The sequence below is a fragment of the Dinoponera quadriceps genome, unplaced genomic scaffold (genome assembly GCF_001313825.1).
Source record: "Dinoponera quadriceps isolate SergipeBrazil2010 unplaced genomic scaffold, ASM131382v1 scaffold1565, whole genome shotgun sequence".
In the NCBI taxonomy this organism is placed as follows: Eukaryota; Metazoa; Arthropoda; class Insecta; order Hymenoptera; family Formicidae; genus Dinoponera; species Dinoponera quadriceps.
In genome coordinates, this window is record NW_014556124.1 from 2,569,871 (window position 1) to 2,577,702 (window position 7,832).

Below are 7,832 nucleotides of genomic sequence, written 5' to 3' on the forward strand. Positions count from 1 at the left end.
AAGGAAGTGAAGATATTAACAATTTCTCCCAGTATTCGAAGGAGATGTTTTCGCGAGTCGCTTTACGATAACCGCGCGGTAACCAGCGAGTTTCTTTCTCCGCGTTCCGCCCGCGATACCGGCGAAGTCACGCGAGTTCCGCGAGCTTCTCGCTTTTCATGTGATCCGCACGTGTAGTTACGTGCACGCTTTTCTCTCTGGATTTCTTCTTCCTGTTTTTTTTTTGTTTTTTTTTTCCTGTTCTATCTCTCTAAGTTCCATCTTTCTCTAAGTTCTAAACGTTTCACCGACGCTTCTAACGAGTTCTCGACCTGTGCCTGTGTGTACACACGTGTGTTGTCTCTCCTCCCTCCCCCTCCCCCGTATGCTTGCGGTTGTTAGTGAGTTGATCACCTCAAGAATTGCTTGCCGTCCTTCACAGTGCATAGAGAGGGGGATTCGTTGATGCATGCCACGTAAAATGAGCGCGATTGCGCGACATGCGAAATCGAGCTCCGATACCACGTTGCGGAACAGAGAACCACGGCGGAGGAGTCTCGCGCGATGGTCTCTCAGATTGATGCCCGGACGCATTCACTTGTCACTTGGCGTCGCGTAGAAATGAACTCGACAGCAAGTTGCAAAGTTACTGATTCATCTTTGCCCGATTTAGCGCGTCTGATTTAAAACGAAGGATAAAAAGAACTATTATAATTTATATACTACACACACACACACAGTTGTCTTGTCAGTGGTTTGTTAATAAAATTCTAACTCTACTGCGACTCGTTAATTCAAGGAATTTTCTCTCTCTTTTTTTTTTACATCTGTATTTTCTGTTTTCTTTTTTTCCACAATATTTTGATACCGAGCTGATTGAAGGTAAAAGTACCATTGTCTGAACACGTACTTAACTGTGGACATTTTTGTATGCAGAGCAACAGCCTGAATTTACTACAAAGCGATACGGAGTTCTCAAGATAGGGCTTATTATCCGATTGTATGTGAGATTCATGCTACCCATCGCGTGATTCGCACAATATCGATTAGAATGTTAACAAGTTAGGTCTCTTTGTAACCTATTTAAATGTAAGCAGCAGTCTCCACTGAACTATTTCTATTACGCGAAACCTCTAGTTTTCAACGTTTTTCTCCATCTTCTTTATTATTGAATTTTGTGATTTTATGATATTATTTTCTTGACAACCGACACATTTTCTGCTATCCTATAGTAACTAACAATTTGCCGTGCCAGCGAAATATTTTTATATTTAACGATCAAAACAACAAAAATGTTCAAAGTTAAGTCCGGGCATTGGTACTATCATCTTAAAATGGTGTTCCTTTTTTATTCTTACCATTTATGAAACAAACTCGATTTCAAATTTCGGACTAAGTATTCATTCGCAACTTGGTAGCCGAGACTTCGCATCGTGCAGTCAGCTGCGCTGCGTTTACATCGTTCCTCCGACGATGATCGTATCGAGCAATTCAATTTTAGCCGTCTGACTCTCTTACGCGCAGCCTACTTTCCCCACGTATGTCATTGTTCGCACGTATCCTCTTGCGAGGAAGACCCCTGGATATGCGGTATTAGAGTCAATCGGTTCTCTTCATTTGAATTCGATTCGCGGATCGACATGGAGCGAGGTAAAATAGTCCACACCCTCGTTTTCGATACGATCATCATCCGTGAGCGATTCACGAGTCGCTCTCGCGAAGGAACTTCGCAGCGAAATGCGAGTCTGCTCTCCGTGTCTCGCGGCGAACGAACGATCGAGAGAGCCCGCTTTAGCATGAACGCTTGCTTACGAATCGCACAATGGATTCGTCATGGCTTGTCGTTTGGATCCGGTCAGAGAGGAAGGGAGAGAAAGAGAGTGAAAGAGAGAATGAGAGAAAGACGCTTAAAAGATGTCCCAAGATGTCATTACCACCACGAGTCTAGCCGACAAGTGGCTTCCGATCAACCAGGAGGCCGAGTCGATACCAGCAAGTAGCCGAACACTATGATGCCGAGCTTGCCATGGTGGTGTGGTGCTCTGATAATCCACTCGTCCGGCCGATCGATCGGCAGATGCCATGAAACGCCAGCCTGATAAATGCCTACCGCGATGAATCATCGAACAGAGAAAGAGTCGCTCGCGAAACTCATCGGGAAATTGTTCAGTACATTCGGTTTCCGAGCATATCACACGGTTTGTTTCTTCTAATCGCGCTGTTATTCTTTTTATTGTCTCTTACAATATCGTGCTTATCGCACCCATTTTATAGTCAAGTTCACCAATATTGTTGCAAACACGATGCAAAGTTGAAGTTAAACCGTGTTTTTTTTTCTTTTCTCACAAACGTTTCTCGTTTTTATATTTTTATTTTTCGGTTAAGTACAACCATTGTTGATTGTCAGATTAGATGTACGAGTGATGTCGGGGTAAAGGTAAATTTAAGTAATTTTTCTTTTATCTTCGTTTCTTCCCGTGCACTCCTTGATTCGGACCGAAGCGCGCGTCCTTTATTCTCCGACCGGCACTTTCCCAGAATATCGAAACTTCGTTCTCTAAATCCGCGTTGGATTTGCCGCACGAAGGAGCTTTACCGAAGGGTTGGTCGCGCGAATGTTTTCGCACGGCATTATCAGGATGGCGTGTCGTCGTGTGTCTCAACCTTCTGTCCTATCTTCTCTTTCTGTGCGCTTTTCAACGACCGACGACCGACACGGAGCCCGACTTCCTCAAGTCCGATTTGCCCGGGAAACGTAAATGAAACGACGCGACTACGTGCGACGTATAAAAGAATAAGAAAGATACGAAAAGTTAAAGCGTCAACGCACGTCATTACGTATGACGCAACATACTAACCACTTCTGGACGTATCTCGAGACTTGATCGCGTATTTTTTTTTTTTTTCTTCACTTTTCTTTCAATCTTCGTTTTTTTTTTCTGCTCCTTCTGATCTCTTTCTCGTTGTCCGTCGAATTCGAGAGACGTGGCTGAAAGGGTGGGTCGATCGACGGAAACGATGGATAGTGATCGCATAATAATAGCAATTAATAATATTCTACTGCGACGGAATCACAACGAACGAAGACGATGCATGCGTGGCACGAGAAGAGGTAGATTTACATAGGTATAATTATTATTACTTGCGCTTTATATCTATTCTCACGACATACATCTCCCGTCTTTGATACTTTTCTCAGTTTCTCAGTCTGCTTGACGAATTTCTCTTACGGCTTACAATACACGATTACTAGTACTACTATTACAACTTACACCACTACTACTATTACGCTTTCTTACGGCCTCGTACATCTCGTCTCCGATTTTGTGTTTTCGTTTCTACTTCTTTCTCATCTATACTTACACACACATATACGCAGTCTCTCACGCGAAAGATCGTTTCCTACTCTCTTTTCCCCTTTAAATCCGACTTCTTCCTCCTCGTCCTCCTCCCGACAATTACGATCGCAAGCGAGCTCATCCCTTTGAGAGGAAAAGGACTCCGTCGGGGGAAAAAAACGAGCGTGGTTACGGGTAATTTTAGCGCTCATGCTGCGATTGTCCCGAATATTTTATTTCTCGCCCAGCCACATTGAGCACAAGTTGGCCCCTTTGATTACTTTAAGCTGGTCGTTAAATCGATGATCATATTATCGATCGTTTTCTCAGATCAACTTCTCTCTGTCAATCAATTTTCTCTTGGAAACTTGGTCACATTTAACTGCGGCGTCTTGAATGACATGTATAAAATTATTAAGTTCTCGTCATATCACAAGAGAAAAGGAATTTAACGAAAAGATGTTTACAGTGAGCCCATTTATGCGTAGATTACATGAAAATCGTGAAGTCGCCAGATTTGCGCGCATCTGTGAGCTTGTGTTTAACTTCAGCTTCATGAGGAATAAAAGGAGACAAGATCCTTCTACAGGCATATACATACGCGCGCGCGTATACAACATACATACACGCATACACACACACACACACACACACACACACACACATACACGTACATCACATATTTGACATCGCCCTTGTCAGACTGTCGCGCTACGTTTTGTTCGTTTCTTCCTCTTAATCCTGAGTTGCCCATTGTCCCCCTTGGCATCCTGTTTAGAACAGCATGGCTTCCGGCACTCTGTTAGCTAAGAGTCAGCGACGAGTTCGCGTAAGGGTGGGCTGCCCTGTATATCACGTTTCCACTTGAGCACATTTTATAGACTACCGTATTACACACACACATATATATATATATATATATATATATATGAGAAAGAGAAGCGTTTGCGCGATAGCGAGGTCCGAATCGATACCGATAACCTTAAGCTAGCGAGGATTCGCGAATCTCGGTCCCTTCCACACTCGTATTCTCGCCGATTATTCGACCGGCGGTTGAATAACTGAACAGACGAGATAATCGTGTTTCCAATTCATTATTAATGTACACATAAGAGGTTTACATTCTAGACGCGTCATGAAAGTATAATGGATCTCAGTGCGATGCTAATGCAATCGCTAAGACATATCGGATTTTAGATTACTTTCGAGATCGTTATTATTACGTTAGAGTATCCGTATATTTAATTTATTGCGAAATAAAATATAAACATTCTTCGCAATAAATTATAAATACGTACATATATATAGAACGAGAAATCGCGAGATCACATGAAAATCGTGAAGTCACGACGTTAGTCGTAATATTATGGTCAGAACGTGTTTCTCGTACGATGCAACACGCTGTACGTTAGAAGTTTCGCATAGGCGTTAAGCGTTAGATGATAACATATAGTAGGGAATGGATACACAGTGTTGTCACTCGTGTAAAGTAGGACACGATACATCCGCATCCCGTCCCTTTCCACCTATCTTTCATCTCATCCCTTTCGAGAGTCAAGGTAGAATGTCAACATTACTAATTAGGAGAAGTACAGTTTTTCCTTCAAATTATCCATTCATGCCAAACGATCAATTTATTTCAGCATTCGCGAGACAATATATCGCGGCAAATTAAGACGAGCCATGGCCGATGGCTCCGAGACACCCGATTACCCAGCTCGGTGGCTGCTTTTCTTCCCGACTATAACAATAATCACGAACTACCAACTGTTTTCTTGCGTTATATTTCTTAACGATTAAAATTTATCACAGGCGCACTTCTCAAAGCGCAGTTCAGTTCCATAAGATCGGAAGTGCGTCGCGCTCGGCAAAAGCACGCGCGGATTCTTTCTTCCCTTTCTTTTTCTCCTCACCGCGAATAAAGCGGCATTAAACGCCGCGGAAGTACTTGCGGAAGTACTTGTTGCGTTTAATATTTGAGCGAGTAAAAGTGAATTATCGCGATCATTTCGCGCGGTTTAACGGTACCATAACAAAGGTGTGCAAAAGAGTGTACGCGCGTGTCCTTTTTACCGTCTTTTCGAACATTCGTTCTTTCTCTCTTTCTCTCCCTTTTCCTGTAACTTCCGTGTACAACCCTTTCCCTCATCGAGCTGTCTCGAAGTAATTTCTGCCGCGATTTTCGAAGTAACAACGCCAAGTGTAAATCCGTTTCTTCTCGGATGTTTCGCGTGTCGTTCGTGCCTCTCACCCCTCCCCCGTCCAGAACGAAACTTTTTTCCCCGAGGCGATACGTATCGCCGCCTATCGGTTTGATCTAATTTCGCGACACGTGGATTCGCAATAAATGTCGACAGTTCGTTGTAATTCGCGAAATTCTCTGTTCTTCCATACGGAACTTTTCCTCGGAGGCGATCGCGACGCCGCTCGATTCGACTAAATACGTAGTGACATCAGGAACGGAGGAATTTCCCAGGTGAACTGCATTCCTGTAAAATCATGTGACGAAAGCACGAGAGAGAGAGAGAGGAAGAGAGGGAGGGAGGGAGGGAAGAGCTCCGAATAAAGTTAAAATAAAATTCTTGAAATAACTGTTGGCCGCGCGCACAGCGCCGTCGTGTGGCAGAGTCGGAACAATTTTTCTGTCCTTCGTAATGTGCAGTAAAAACGCGAAATGGACAACCGACGCCGGCAGAATGGACGTGTATATCCTCGGCGAAAACTTGGTCGATTTTTTTTTTTTTCTTGTGTTCCACGGTCACATATTCAGCCGAGTTTCCTCAAAAGGTGTTTCCTAATTAACTATTTAACGAGAACGCAGTTCGCCGGGAGAGCTTCGTCATTTTTATAGTAGATAACCAAGTTAACGGCCATCGCTCTGGACACGTCGGAAATAACGAGCTACCTCGGCCGCGTGCTGTCAAAGCTAAAGAATGAAAAAGAGAAAGTCCGAAAATTGTTTTAATCTCCTGACGGCAGGATGGATTTCCAACGTGTTCAGGAAAACGGGGTTGGATCCGACTCTATGTTTTGTTTATTTTTTACGTAATCAATGTACGAGAGGGGCAAAAGAAGTAAATATTTCTTAAGGGGACGCTATGCTTGAAAACTTGACCGACAGAATACTGATTTTCTTCTGCAAAGTTCACGTCTTACTGGTCGTACAAAATTACAAATGTTCCTATATGGCGAAAATACGTGCGAGAATTAGTTGGAGATTGTCCAGTATGTGACGAAAACGATTGAAAATTTCAAAACTGAAATCTCAATGAGTCTCGATCTGATCAGTTTATCTAAAAGAAAAATTTTGCAACTTGTACATACCGAGTGTGTTTGCTCCAATGACGAAAATTTCGATGAACATTTCTGTATTTCTACAATTATACATAAAAGCCTAAATAGATACGAGGAAAATTGGCAGGAAAAAAATGTTACATCTTGGTTAGATATAACAATCTCCATTAAATATGGCAAGACAGAGTGGCGCACATTCATCTTGTTCACATTGATATCGCAATAACGTTTACGTCAGACCTACATGTACAATGACTACAAACAGAATAGCGTGACTATGTCGATGTTTACGTAACACAACATTACGAGGACCGTCTATGCGTTATTATCGACGCTTACCAAGTTCGTCAACAGCTATGACATCCCCGTAAGAAGAGAAACTGCGCGTGCACGCTGTAAAATAAACGAGCCCGGGGTCGCATCCGACCCCAATCTTACCGTTAGAGGGCTGAGAGCACAGTTTCAGGAAGGTCACGATCCCCCTCCCCTCCCCTCTCCCCACACACACTCACTGGCGCGAAACGGGGACGAGAGCGGGATTTCTTACGCGCGTCGAAGACTTTGGAGCTTAATAATTACCTTCTTGAATATTAATTGGCGTCGGAACTTCTCCATTACCCTCTCCTCGCGATTCAGCCACCCGCGCGCGCACGGGGATCACGATCCATCTTACGTCGCGAATTGACGGGCCACGCGGTGTGTTCGCGCTCTCGCACGTTGGTTATTATCGGCGAAAAGACGGCGCGAAGGGAGCGGAGTGGCGAACTCGAACGATTCAACGGATCCTTGCCGTAGTTACGCGCGAAGAGCGAAAATAGCCATTATAACTTCGCCCGGCCTGCCACCGCTCCTCGGCTGTTATAACTTTGTGTATCCCGGCGCGTCGCGAACTTTCGCTCTGGCTGGGCCCGCGCGAAACGGCACGCGTCTTTTGAAACGCACGGCCGGTCGCGCGGAGCCCGTCGCGCGAGTTAAGCCGTCGGACCGGTCTCAGGAAGTCGGGAGTCGACTCCGTCGATTTATTATGTTCCTCGGTCGCTCGAGGAACGAGAGGACGAAGACGACGACGACGACACTGAGAGCCTCGCGCACGCCGACGATGATCGAATGAGTCCGCGACACACGCGAGATCGACGAGTCTGGTCGACCACGCACGACGTCCAGGAGGCCTCTCCTTGTCTTGCCTCGTCGCGTAGAGAACCGAACGAGTCGATATGTATA

The 7,832-nt window shown here is 44.6% G+C and overlaps 1 protein-coding gene across 5 annotated transcripts in view; it reads left to right on the top strand.

The window, feature by feature from the left end:
* The window catches only part of LOC106746720 (poly(rC)-binding protein 3), a 99,087-nt gene that overhangs the window by 75,778 nt on the left and 15,477 nt on the right, over positions 1-7,832 (top strand). The gene's annotated exons all lie outside the window — the stretch shown is intronic.